The sequence below is a fragment of the Eufriesea mexicana genome, unplaced genomic scaffold, assembly GCF_001483705.2.
Source record: "Eufriesea mexicana isolate 0111107269 unplaced genomic scaffold, ASM148370v2 scaffold107, whole genome shotgun sequence".
NCBI lineage: Eukaryota > Metazoa > Arthropoda > Insecta > Hymenoptera > Apidae > Eufriesea > Eufriesea mexicana.
In genome coordinates this window covers 944,389-954,371 of record NW_016908335.1, presented here as the reverse complement: position 1 = coordinate 954,371, position 9,983 = coordinate 944,389, and the positions used below count along the sequence as shown (strand labels likewise).

The following is a 9,983-nucleotide window of genomic DNA, read 5'->3' as shown; positions in this document are numbered from 1 at the left end:
AGAGCGTCGAACCGATCGGAAGCACTGACATTGAGCGATGGAAACACCAGCTGCGGTATAATGCGCGTTAATTTAGCTACGCACTGTACACTGTCGAACCAGACCGGTTTAGTGGAAAAAGTGGCAGGAAATCGGTGCACCGCGACACAGGCTTCCGCTCTTTTTAACCGAGGAAAAAAGCATTGATGACGACCAAGGGGTAACCTTGATGTTATCAGGAAATTAACGCCTATTGGCAGGAAGATAAAAACCAAGCGATCGAAGCGTGTAATGTTCGCGATAAAAATAGAACGCTCGAAACCATCGGACACGTTGAACTTGGAGCAACGATTAAAGAGAAGAAAAATTCCAGGGACGCGGCCAATTTCCGGCCGAGAATTACTCGCCGAGACGTCGCCGCGTTTCAAGTTTCGGTCATCGGCGAGATTATCGCGACCAGCGAACCGTGCAGCTACACTTCGTTCGACCATGCCCTTTTTCCTTCGTTTCATAACGAATTACACCGCTAATTGACCTTCGTCGACGACACTCGATCGCGCGACCAGACAGCCATGCTGCTTCGACGAGACTCGCGCGCCACCGATCCCACGCGACCTATCGTTCCTTCTAAGAACAGGACAATAAATTCCACAAAAGTTCGAGTTAACGCGGGTACGTCGACCTCTGCAACGATCGATGGTGTATCTCCGGGCTGTGTACTTAAAGGTGCGCGCACACCGATCAAACCTTTCCAACGCGATCGATCGCGTCAAAGAGCACGGTGAATCCCACCGGTGTGAGGCTAGTGAGCAGCTTAACGCCCGTTTAGAAATTACTTCGAATTCGTTTCATCTCGTTTCATCTCTTCCTAGAGACGCGTGCGATCCGAACAAAGGATCCACTCGATCGTATAACGGATCGCGAACAATGTTTCGCGAGCGAAATTATTCCGAGAGATTTCGAGATTTGAGGTTATGCGCCCGCCGAGTAGGTTTCGAACGGAAAATTCCACGCGATCGTTCGACCACGTAGCATTTTAAGGATTTTTCGGCAGCTTCCAACCACCGTACCCGATTCCGTTGCATCCACTCGGTGTGCTGACGTTTTGTAAACATTGCGCTGTCCTGCCGATGAAAAGTACCGACGCGTCGAAACTAGCGAATAAATGAAGCTGAATCGGTAACATGGAGGTTATACGCGCACGAGGACCTCGTATTTCGTAATATTACGCGGGGCACCGCGACAACTCGTTCCCGATCGAATATTCCCTGCAGTTCCGTCTCTCGCGGAGAATAAAAATATCCAAGTTTCACCTGGAAAACACTGCACCGAATAAGTACGGGCGAAATGAGCGTCGAAGAGGGTCGATAAGCCAAGTAAATTTCAGGTTAGAATCGCTCGAAAGCACCGGCTCGACTAGGCCGACGATCATTTTCTCTGCTTGTTTTCTGCTCGCCGTTCCGTGCATACATACACACACACACACACACACACTGCGCAAATTATAGAGGCTGCCCTTCCATGTGCACCAACCACTAGGACGCGCTCGGAATTTCTCCATCGATCTACCTAAAATTGCACAAGGACATCGACAAGAAAGGTTACCCGAAGGAGACATGGTAGAACGAGAAATCGTAATTACGTACGCTGGATAATTGCTGGATGCGTGGTCGTAAAATCGATCCACCGGGCGCCATGACAGGAGAGACGAAATTGGTACATGTGGCGACACCTAGGACATCATCGATTATCACCGAAGATCAACCGTGGGTAATTTTTATTGCGAACGTAATTGGATATCGTCGCGCCACTATGCCAGTGTGTTCGTTTAACAGTCTCGAGTAACTTTGACAAACGGAAACCACAAGAGATATTAGAACTATCAATTGCGTGATTACGCGGAACCAACAACGAACAAGCTATCGCTTTACTTTGCAAAAACGATGAAACCATTGATATTCCGTATACCAACGCGACACGCGATCTTAATGCTTAATCACCTTGTAACTTTGTTTACGTAAATATCTTTCGATATATTCGAATCGATTACGAGTCTCGATAATTAATTCCACTTTTCTGGTTGCCCTTTTAATTTAACGTAACTTAATGACAAAGCATTCGATTCGCGATGAACTTCGTATATCTAAAATAAATCTCTACTTTCTGTCACGTCGAATTAATCGATTTGGCAAGCGAGTGACTCACTTTCGATATCGACGATTGCTCGATATCAAAGGTAATACGTATTCGTTTGAAAATTGAAACTGATAAAGAAACGTTCGTAAAGGATAACCTAAATGGAAACGTTAAAAGAAATACCTCGGTGTCGCGGCTCATTGTTCGTTCGTCGTTCGGTTGCAGATGATTATTATAACCATTTGGAACAAATGCTTATCGAGATGTCCAGGACACGGAACAGCTATTCAGGAAATCAATAGTAGTTGCTTCGTGAAACGACGTGGATGTGTCATTGAATCGATACGCAATTCCTGGAGGCAGAAATCACGGTAGCCTGTTGTTAAACGCACTCGTGCAACGCGAGGTTATGTTTGCCTATATTCGCGCCACGCGTTAGCTGTCGTTTGCATTTTTCTCTGGGCTGCTTGCAACGAAATCCTTCGACCCGAAGCGTGCAGGCTCGTACGACCATGTTCGAGGGACTCGTTATTGCCTTCCACGGGTTAACGCGCCACACCATTTGCAGCGGGGAAAAAAGAGAAAAGAAAGTATAGCGCTGTTGGGTGGGGGAAGATCAGTCGATATAAGATCGTTCGAGTCGCTGCTCGCTCGATAAAGGTTACAGAATGCTCCGCCAATTTTTAATTCCTCGCCTGTTACCGACGTATTTATTCCGCTTTGCTGGCGGAATACCCTTTCGCGAAAAATTTGGAAGCCAAAATGTATTATTCATACTGGCAAACAGATCCGTACGGAATTAATGTTCTGTTTATTAATTGAAACATACGACGCGTCAGCGTAAATGAAAAAGCCCGAAAGCTCGACAAAAAATCAGACTACTCGTCATTTTAGAGAGCAATAAAACCATTCCCCATTAGCGAAAGCGGAGGATACGGCTCGTATTTTTATCTACCTCCGTGACTCGGTACGCGTTATCGTTATCTGTAATAAGACAACCAAGAAACGGCCTGAACGAGCGATGCGAGCCAGCTAGCTTCCAAGGCTGCACTTCTGCACAGGATGCAGAATCGAGGTGCAAAAAACAGGGCGAGAAAAGATCGACGATGAAACGTTGCGCAGTACGTTTATCCCCCCAGGCGTCGCGTCCCCTTTACACGAGCCAGACACAGCCACGGGATGCATCGATCTTTGAAATAGAATGTCTGGCAATCGAGCAGACGATCGGCGAAGGGAACTTCTGCGAAGTGGTGTCCGCTTTGGTTACCTGCACGAAGATGCTTGGAAATCGCGAAATCTATTTTTAAGTCTTATCGAGCGTTCCCCGATGAATAATTCAGAATAGATAACGAATATTTTCGTTCAAACGAGCAGGCCATTTTATACGGTCGTTTATTCCAAATCACTGATGTCACTTTTATTATACGCAAATGAAATAGAGAACGTTCAAAGGTGAGCTTCAATGGGACTCGAAACATTCGAGGAATAGCCGCATATTCATCAGCCTCTGATTCGCGGAATAAACTAGCAACGTGTGCAATAAACGAAACAAAGACACATATGACTTAATGACGCACATTATGCATCTGTTTGAAAAATGATCGCACGACACGATGAGCACTGGAATTCTCCGTAGATAAATATCGAACGATATGAATACGAAAACGAACGACTAATCAGCGAATCCGGCTTTTCGTTAATTTATTCCTCTCCGCGAATTGGTACACGGCGCGCGTTTTAAAAACCAAATTAAACGGGCGAACGCGCATGGTCAAAGGGAGACGCGCGCGATCGTCGTGGAAAGGCCGCTTAATTACTTGTCACGGGGCAAAATGATGCATCGCCGGCGAAACACGAGATATACATAAATTTCGCGGCGAACGAATCGCCGGGCCCGATTCAGGAACAAATTCCATTAACGCGGAAAATATTGCAGCCGGTTCGATTCTCTAAATAATTTCGATCTCGTTAATACGTCGGACGTGGTTAGTAGCTATCGATATAAAATCAGTACGTCCGTAATTCGATTTGTCGATTTGCATACCGTGTCTCCCTCTGGCTCCCGCCGACCTGAAGTTTATACCGTGCCTTTTGTTTATCGCGCGTTTGTCGTTCTATGGTGAAAGTAACTTTGGCGGTCTAGTCGGGCGAACAAAGTCTCGCTAACGTTGATCATCTCTGGTGACGCTGGCGTATCATAAACAGAGCTCTACCAACGCGATTCGCATTCGAATGAAACGACAGCTTTGAACGAGACACCTCGGAACTTTCCGATCGGCCGTGACGAATACGCGTGGCCTCGCAACACTCCAGAGACGCTCTCTTTTCACCCATGTCTCTCCCTACTCACCTCGAGAGCTTGTATTTTTGGTCGATCAAAGGGGAATGCGCGTGCACACGCGAAATATCTCTAACACCGGAGAATAACCCGTTCATGGTGACGAGAGTACGTGGAACGGCTGTTCCCATGCGGCACACGTTCTCGAGCAAAACGACGGTTCGCGAGATATACGGTTCCACGAGGAAAATATGCGGCCATTCATCCGACGGGAATGACAATGAACGGATAGAATCACGTCCACGTGTTTCCAGCCAGCTAATCGACTTCGTTTACCTTCGCTGTTTGGAGAAAAAATTTTCGAGATAACGCGCAGCGTCTTTCGCACACCTAACCTCTTACGTAAGGATTCGCACCGCGTTCGAGCGACATTTTTCTCAACCTACGGGAACGTTAGTCGACGGTTGTGTAAGTGAATCTGTCAAATCGACCAGTGTCAAAGTGGCACGTGGGGAACGAATGTTTCTCGGGAAACGAAGATCGAGAATGTGCAGATGGTGACGTCATGCTGCCTAGGCCTTGAAACGAAGACTGTGTGGCTGTAAGGGTCTGACGCGGAGTGGGGGAAAGCGATAATGGCTTCTCGTGAACCGAGGCATTGGAACGCCGCAACATTTGGCCCGAAACCTTCACCGACGATAGATTTCTTACAAATTTCCACTTTTCTCGATAACCTTTCGCACGAATACGCTGAAACCGGTATATATATACTCCGCGGAAGATTCGGAAAGCAACATCGAATGCCGTGCACTAAAAGTACGAACCGACGGGTAACCGGTGTCGCGAAAGCTAGGCTATTGTAAAATATGGTAGGTTTAAGATAATAACGTGCTCTTGCCACGGATGGTGGATTCCGAAGCTAGCGTGCAGCTACCTTTGTACCCCGCTATCAAACTGACGTAAGATTTGTGGGCTTTTAGATAAAAGCGCGTTCGACTCCGAAGGTGATTCCTCCTGTTTCGACGATCGAAAAGCTACTCGCGAGCCTGCTATCTCGCGTGATTCATGATCGCCAGGCTATTTTCTACGCGAAGGCCGTTTCCACGCGCTCGAATCGCGTTTTGGTGCGCGAGACTTGCAATACTCTGTCCGGAATACGTTTAACCGCACTGCATAACACGAAGAAAACCCTGATACGAGGCCTGTTTATTTTACCTAAGTTGAATCCCATACGAATTTCACTTTATGCGGTATAGCGACGCGTCGTACACGAATTCCAGGCAAGCAAAGGATCGCGAATGTTTACACGTTCGCGGCTCTAAACACGATTGGAACGTGGCGTTACCCGATCGCGAACGTTTCGTTCCAGCCGGCGCTATTCAAAAAACATCCATTGCATTTTGTATCGCGTGCCCGTACGTGCTTGCGAACGAATCGATAAAACTTTTGTCTCGAAAGTCGATATTCCTATCGAATCGGCTATGCTCCGTGTCTAAAGCTGTACGACACACAACGTCGCCAACAATATCACGGTCTTTCACCTTCGTTTTTGTTACTCGGTCCTTATTTTTCTAATTTATCGGCAGCTATCCGCGAACAACGCAATCGACGTAGCCACGACTACGCTCCCCCCGCCACGGGGTTCATCCGGACGACCTCTGCTGCATTTTTCGATTACTACCAAACGCTTACCCGTTTATCCGATGATCAGTGACGCTAGCGACCTCATTAAAAAATGTGACGACCCCGAAACTATACGAACGGCGGCAGTACGATGCGCGCGAAGTCCAAATCGGAAGAATACACGTTTTAACCACGCGAGTTTGAGAAAATCGATGTTTCGCCGCAAAACCGGCATCGCGTGAATCCTTGAGGTAGAGGAACGACTAAAAATCCGCTCTCGTGATACCCTGTGTTACCTGGCCCGAACAGGTCAAACACGACCCAACGGAATGAGTCACGCACACAAACGAACATCTACGTAACGACATACACGGAAACAGTGCTCAGTCGTTTTACCTGGTCATGTTCTGCGCTGGCTAGAGTAACTGGCTTCGAGGTCTGGTCAAAATTTAAATTCCACGAAAACAGCGAACACGCGAGAGGAAACGTGTATACACGAAACGTCGTACGTCGTCGAGAGAAATAACAAACCGGTGTAACACGCTCGAATAATATACTACTTGAACGAAAAATAAAAAATCGTCGATAAGATGAAGAATTTTAACAGTAAAGATTTTGAAAGATTTTCTATTCGTTTGCTAAAACTCTCATTTTTCGAAAATTTCGATTTTTCTCGTGTGACAGCAGTGTTTTCGTGTTGCGTTACGAGTTTAGCGAGTGCCTCGAAAAAACAGACAGCTCGCGCGTCCTCGACGCGACGAACGCGTTTCTGGAAGCTACCATAGAGACCGCCTAATTCTGCCACTGATGCTGCACGACATATAGCTATACCGGCAAATATGACGAATGTGCTATATCTGAGTAAACAACATGCGAGCACGATAAGAGTCGTAATGAAGAAATGGGAGACACGTCGCGTGTGCACTATTTTTGGACAAAAATCTTCGCGAGGATCGACAACGAAAAGAGACGAGAGAGAAAGAGAGAGGGAGAGGGAGAAGGAGAGAGGACAAACGTTCACGGGATATCAATAACATGGACGAAATCGAACGAAATCGAACGAAATCGAATCTGTTCGTTCCCGAAGTTAGGTTATAAAAGTCCAGCACCAACAAAAGTCGCGCAAATTCGTCAACAGAGGGGACACACGTCGATTGGCATTGGAAACAAAGGAAAGCACCGCGAGTTCTAACCGTAGGTACGCGCAGGAAGTACGCGAAACAGCGTTGGCGTGTCGCGCGTGTTCCCGTTCGTGGAAATCGCGATCCGGCCTCTACGTTCCCATCGATTTACCTTTTATTCTCGTACACTGCGAGTCAGCGTGTTTTATCGGCGTTAGCTACGACGTTTCGGGGATCGTCACTGTCGTGCAACCAAATGGCGAAACGATCTCTCCGTCTCGCTCCGCGAAACGTGTTTGTAAACGAACTACAGTGACACTACGAACTGACTCGCTTATAGCAACGGCGTTCGACACGTTGCGGACAGAAGGCCGTTTTACACTGACCCCCTGCCACTGGAACTTCTACGTATAACCATCGTCTACGTCCTGCCACGGTTGCCATGTTGCGTGCTTGCCTGTGTGTGCGTTGCCTATAGTCTGCTCACCGCCGGTGTGCATGCCTTCCTAAGTGTCAGGTTCTACCACGGGACCGTACACATCGAAACGCGTGTCTTGCGACAAAGAACACCGAATTCTCCTTCTCTCTGTATCTTTAACTCGTCCTGAACTTCGTGATCTTCTGAACATCGATCCTCAATCGAACGGGAGAGACTCTGCTAGAGAATGTATGGAAAGTATCGTTGGCTAGGTTAGAAATGTTTGGAAAATGGCCGGTGGAGGGGGTCGTGTCACGTTTCGTGCCGACACGACCGCGATTTTATGATAGGTTGCATGTAAAAATGATGCTTTCAAGGCGTTGCGTAATCGTTTGATAAAGCAGAAGGTTTGCGGTAGGCGAAGAAAGAGCATAACTCGGGAAACGCACGGTTTAATCTCCGCAAAAAGGAAGCAATTAACGGAGATGCACGAGTATAAAATGTGGTTCGCGTTGCGAAATCGCGGAGACTGATGGGACTCGGACAAACGGGGAATTCCAATTAACAATAAAATTTCCACTCGGTTTCGTGTAATTGCGTAATTAGGGATTCACTTACTCGCTAATAAATAACCGCGATAATTCTGCGAGTACTCGCCTTCACAGCTGACTAAACATTCTTTGACGGGGAGCTAATGAATGAGAGAGCGAAATAGCATTGTGCGGCTTATCGCGGAGCAAATTCGAACTACGAGTGCGTTCGAAAATGGCGCCTTTTCGAACATCGCGGTCAACTCGATAACATGCAAATCGAATTTGGCTGTTGGTGAACTTCGGTCCCGTTTGCTTAGATAACACCGTCGACGTCGTGGCATCGCATCCTGTCCGAAAATCGCCAACTTCGCGATCGATCATCCAGGCATTAGCGAAACTCCTGTTTGAAATAGAGTTATCGCGTTTATCGCCTAGAAACGCGTAATCGTTCCGACACGATCGCGAAACGTTGCCTCTCAAGGTCGGCACTCTTGAAAAACCGTTCATGACTGGCGGATTCGCAATTCTTGGTAATTTTTTCGCAAACAATTCGCGTCTCTGTAACAACGGCGCTAGAAAACGACGACCGAAGATTATTCAAAGATTATTTCGCATTATCATGATTCTCCGCGAAGCATACTTACGTAAAACTCCCTTTCAACTACGGACGACTCCTTACGTAACGATCTCTAATTTGTTTTTCGATCGTAGCTGCATACCGGTTGGACGCGAGAAGGAAAGCGGACGACGTCGCGACGTCTTTCGAAATTTTGCAAATTCCGGGACCACACACGAACACCACCGCTGTTTGGTTGGCACGACGTCGTTCGGGGTAAATCGATCGGTCGTGAATCATCGGGCGACGAGGGTTGAACGGTAAAAGGCACGCGTTCCCATCCGAAAAACCGACGATTTTACCCTTCGAAATGCGCAACGCGCGTCACGTTGGCACCGGCGCGTAATTAAATTTCGATGGCCGTGTATTTTGCGCGTTACAGGCGCGGCGAGTGCGCGCGGGTGCGCCGCAAAAATTCTCACTGTCGCGCGAACAGATTGTAGATAACGGGACGAACGAAGTGGGGAGTGGAAAAAAGCAAGAGAATCGGAGAGCAGAGGAAAAAAATTTCGTTAATCCGAACGATATTATCTCGATGAAATATTCAACGGCATTGAAAGCCAGGGAGTATGACGAAACGAAATTCACGCGACGTTTCATGCATTTTGCAAGCGCGGACCGTCGTACACCGTGCCGTAATTTATCCGTTGTTACGGTTATTCACTCGCGGCCAGGATCACGGAACGCCGGAGTCCTCTCTGAATAAGTCACGTCTTCGCTCGTTACCGGTACACTTTTGCCTTCTGTATTCGGTGACTCGACCGACCACTTAACCCACTTGCGCGGCATACATTTCGCCAAAGTTTATCGGCACGATAAGGCAAATCGTTTGCCGAACGTGTCACTCCTCGGATCCGCGAATTTCATTATCAAAACCCCCGCATTATCGGATTACCACAGTACGCCCGTATGGCTCTGTTCGCTGTCCAAAGATACGTTCGCGTAAATAACGCGTAGCAAAATTATGTATTTCGCGAAATCACCGAGACTCCGAGGCGAGTGAACGTTTCCCTCGTACGATTTTATCGACAACGAAAGCCATTTCCATGGCAGAGACAGCAGGGCCCACGCAGTTCGGTATTAATTCATGCGCCAGGACGATCTAGAGAAAATGGAGTTATACGCAGAAGCTTCGCGGTGGTAGTCCTCCATAATAAATGAACCTCACATTCACGATCGGGATCTCAACTGTTCGTCCGACAGTCGCGCGACTCGATCTGTTCCCCGTTTCCCTGTAACGAATTAATATTCAAAGTCCCCTGCTCGCCGTAACAAACAA

At 47.5% G+C, this 9,983-nt stretch overlaps 1 protein-coding gene across 2 annotated transcripts in view; it reads right to left on the bottom strand.

Annotated features, from left to right (window-relative positions):
* The window catches only part of Mdr49 (Multi drug resistance 49), a 62,251-nt gene extending 54,742 nt beyond the window's left edge, over positions 1-7,509 (bottom strand). For both annotated transcript variants that reach the window (XM_017910911.1, XM_017910906.1), the window contains exon 1: positions 7,310-7,509. The gene's annotated coding sequence lies outside the window, so the exon portion shown is untranslated. The remainder of the gene's footprint in view (positions 1-7,309) is intronic.
* Positions 7,510-9,983: the final 2,474 nt, after the last annotated feature.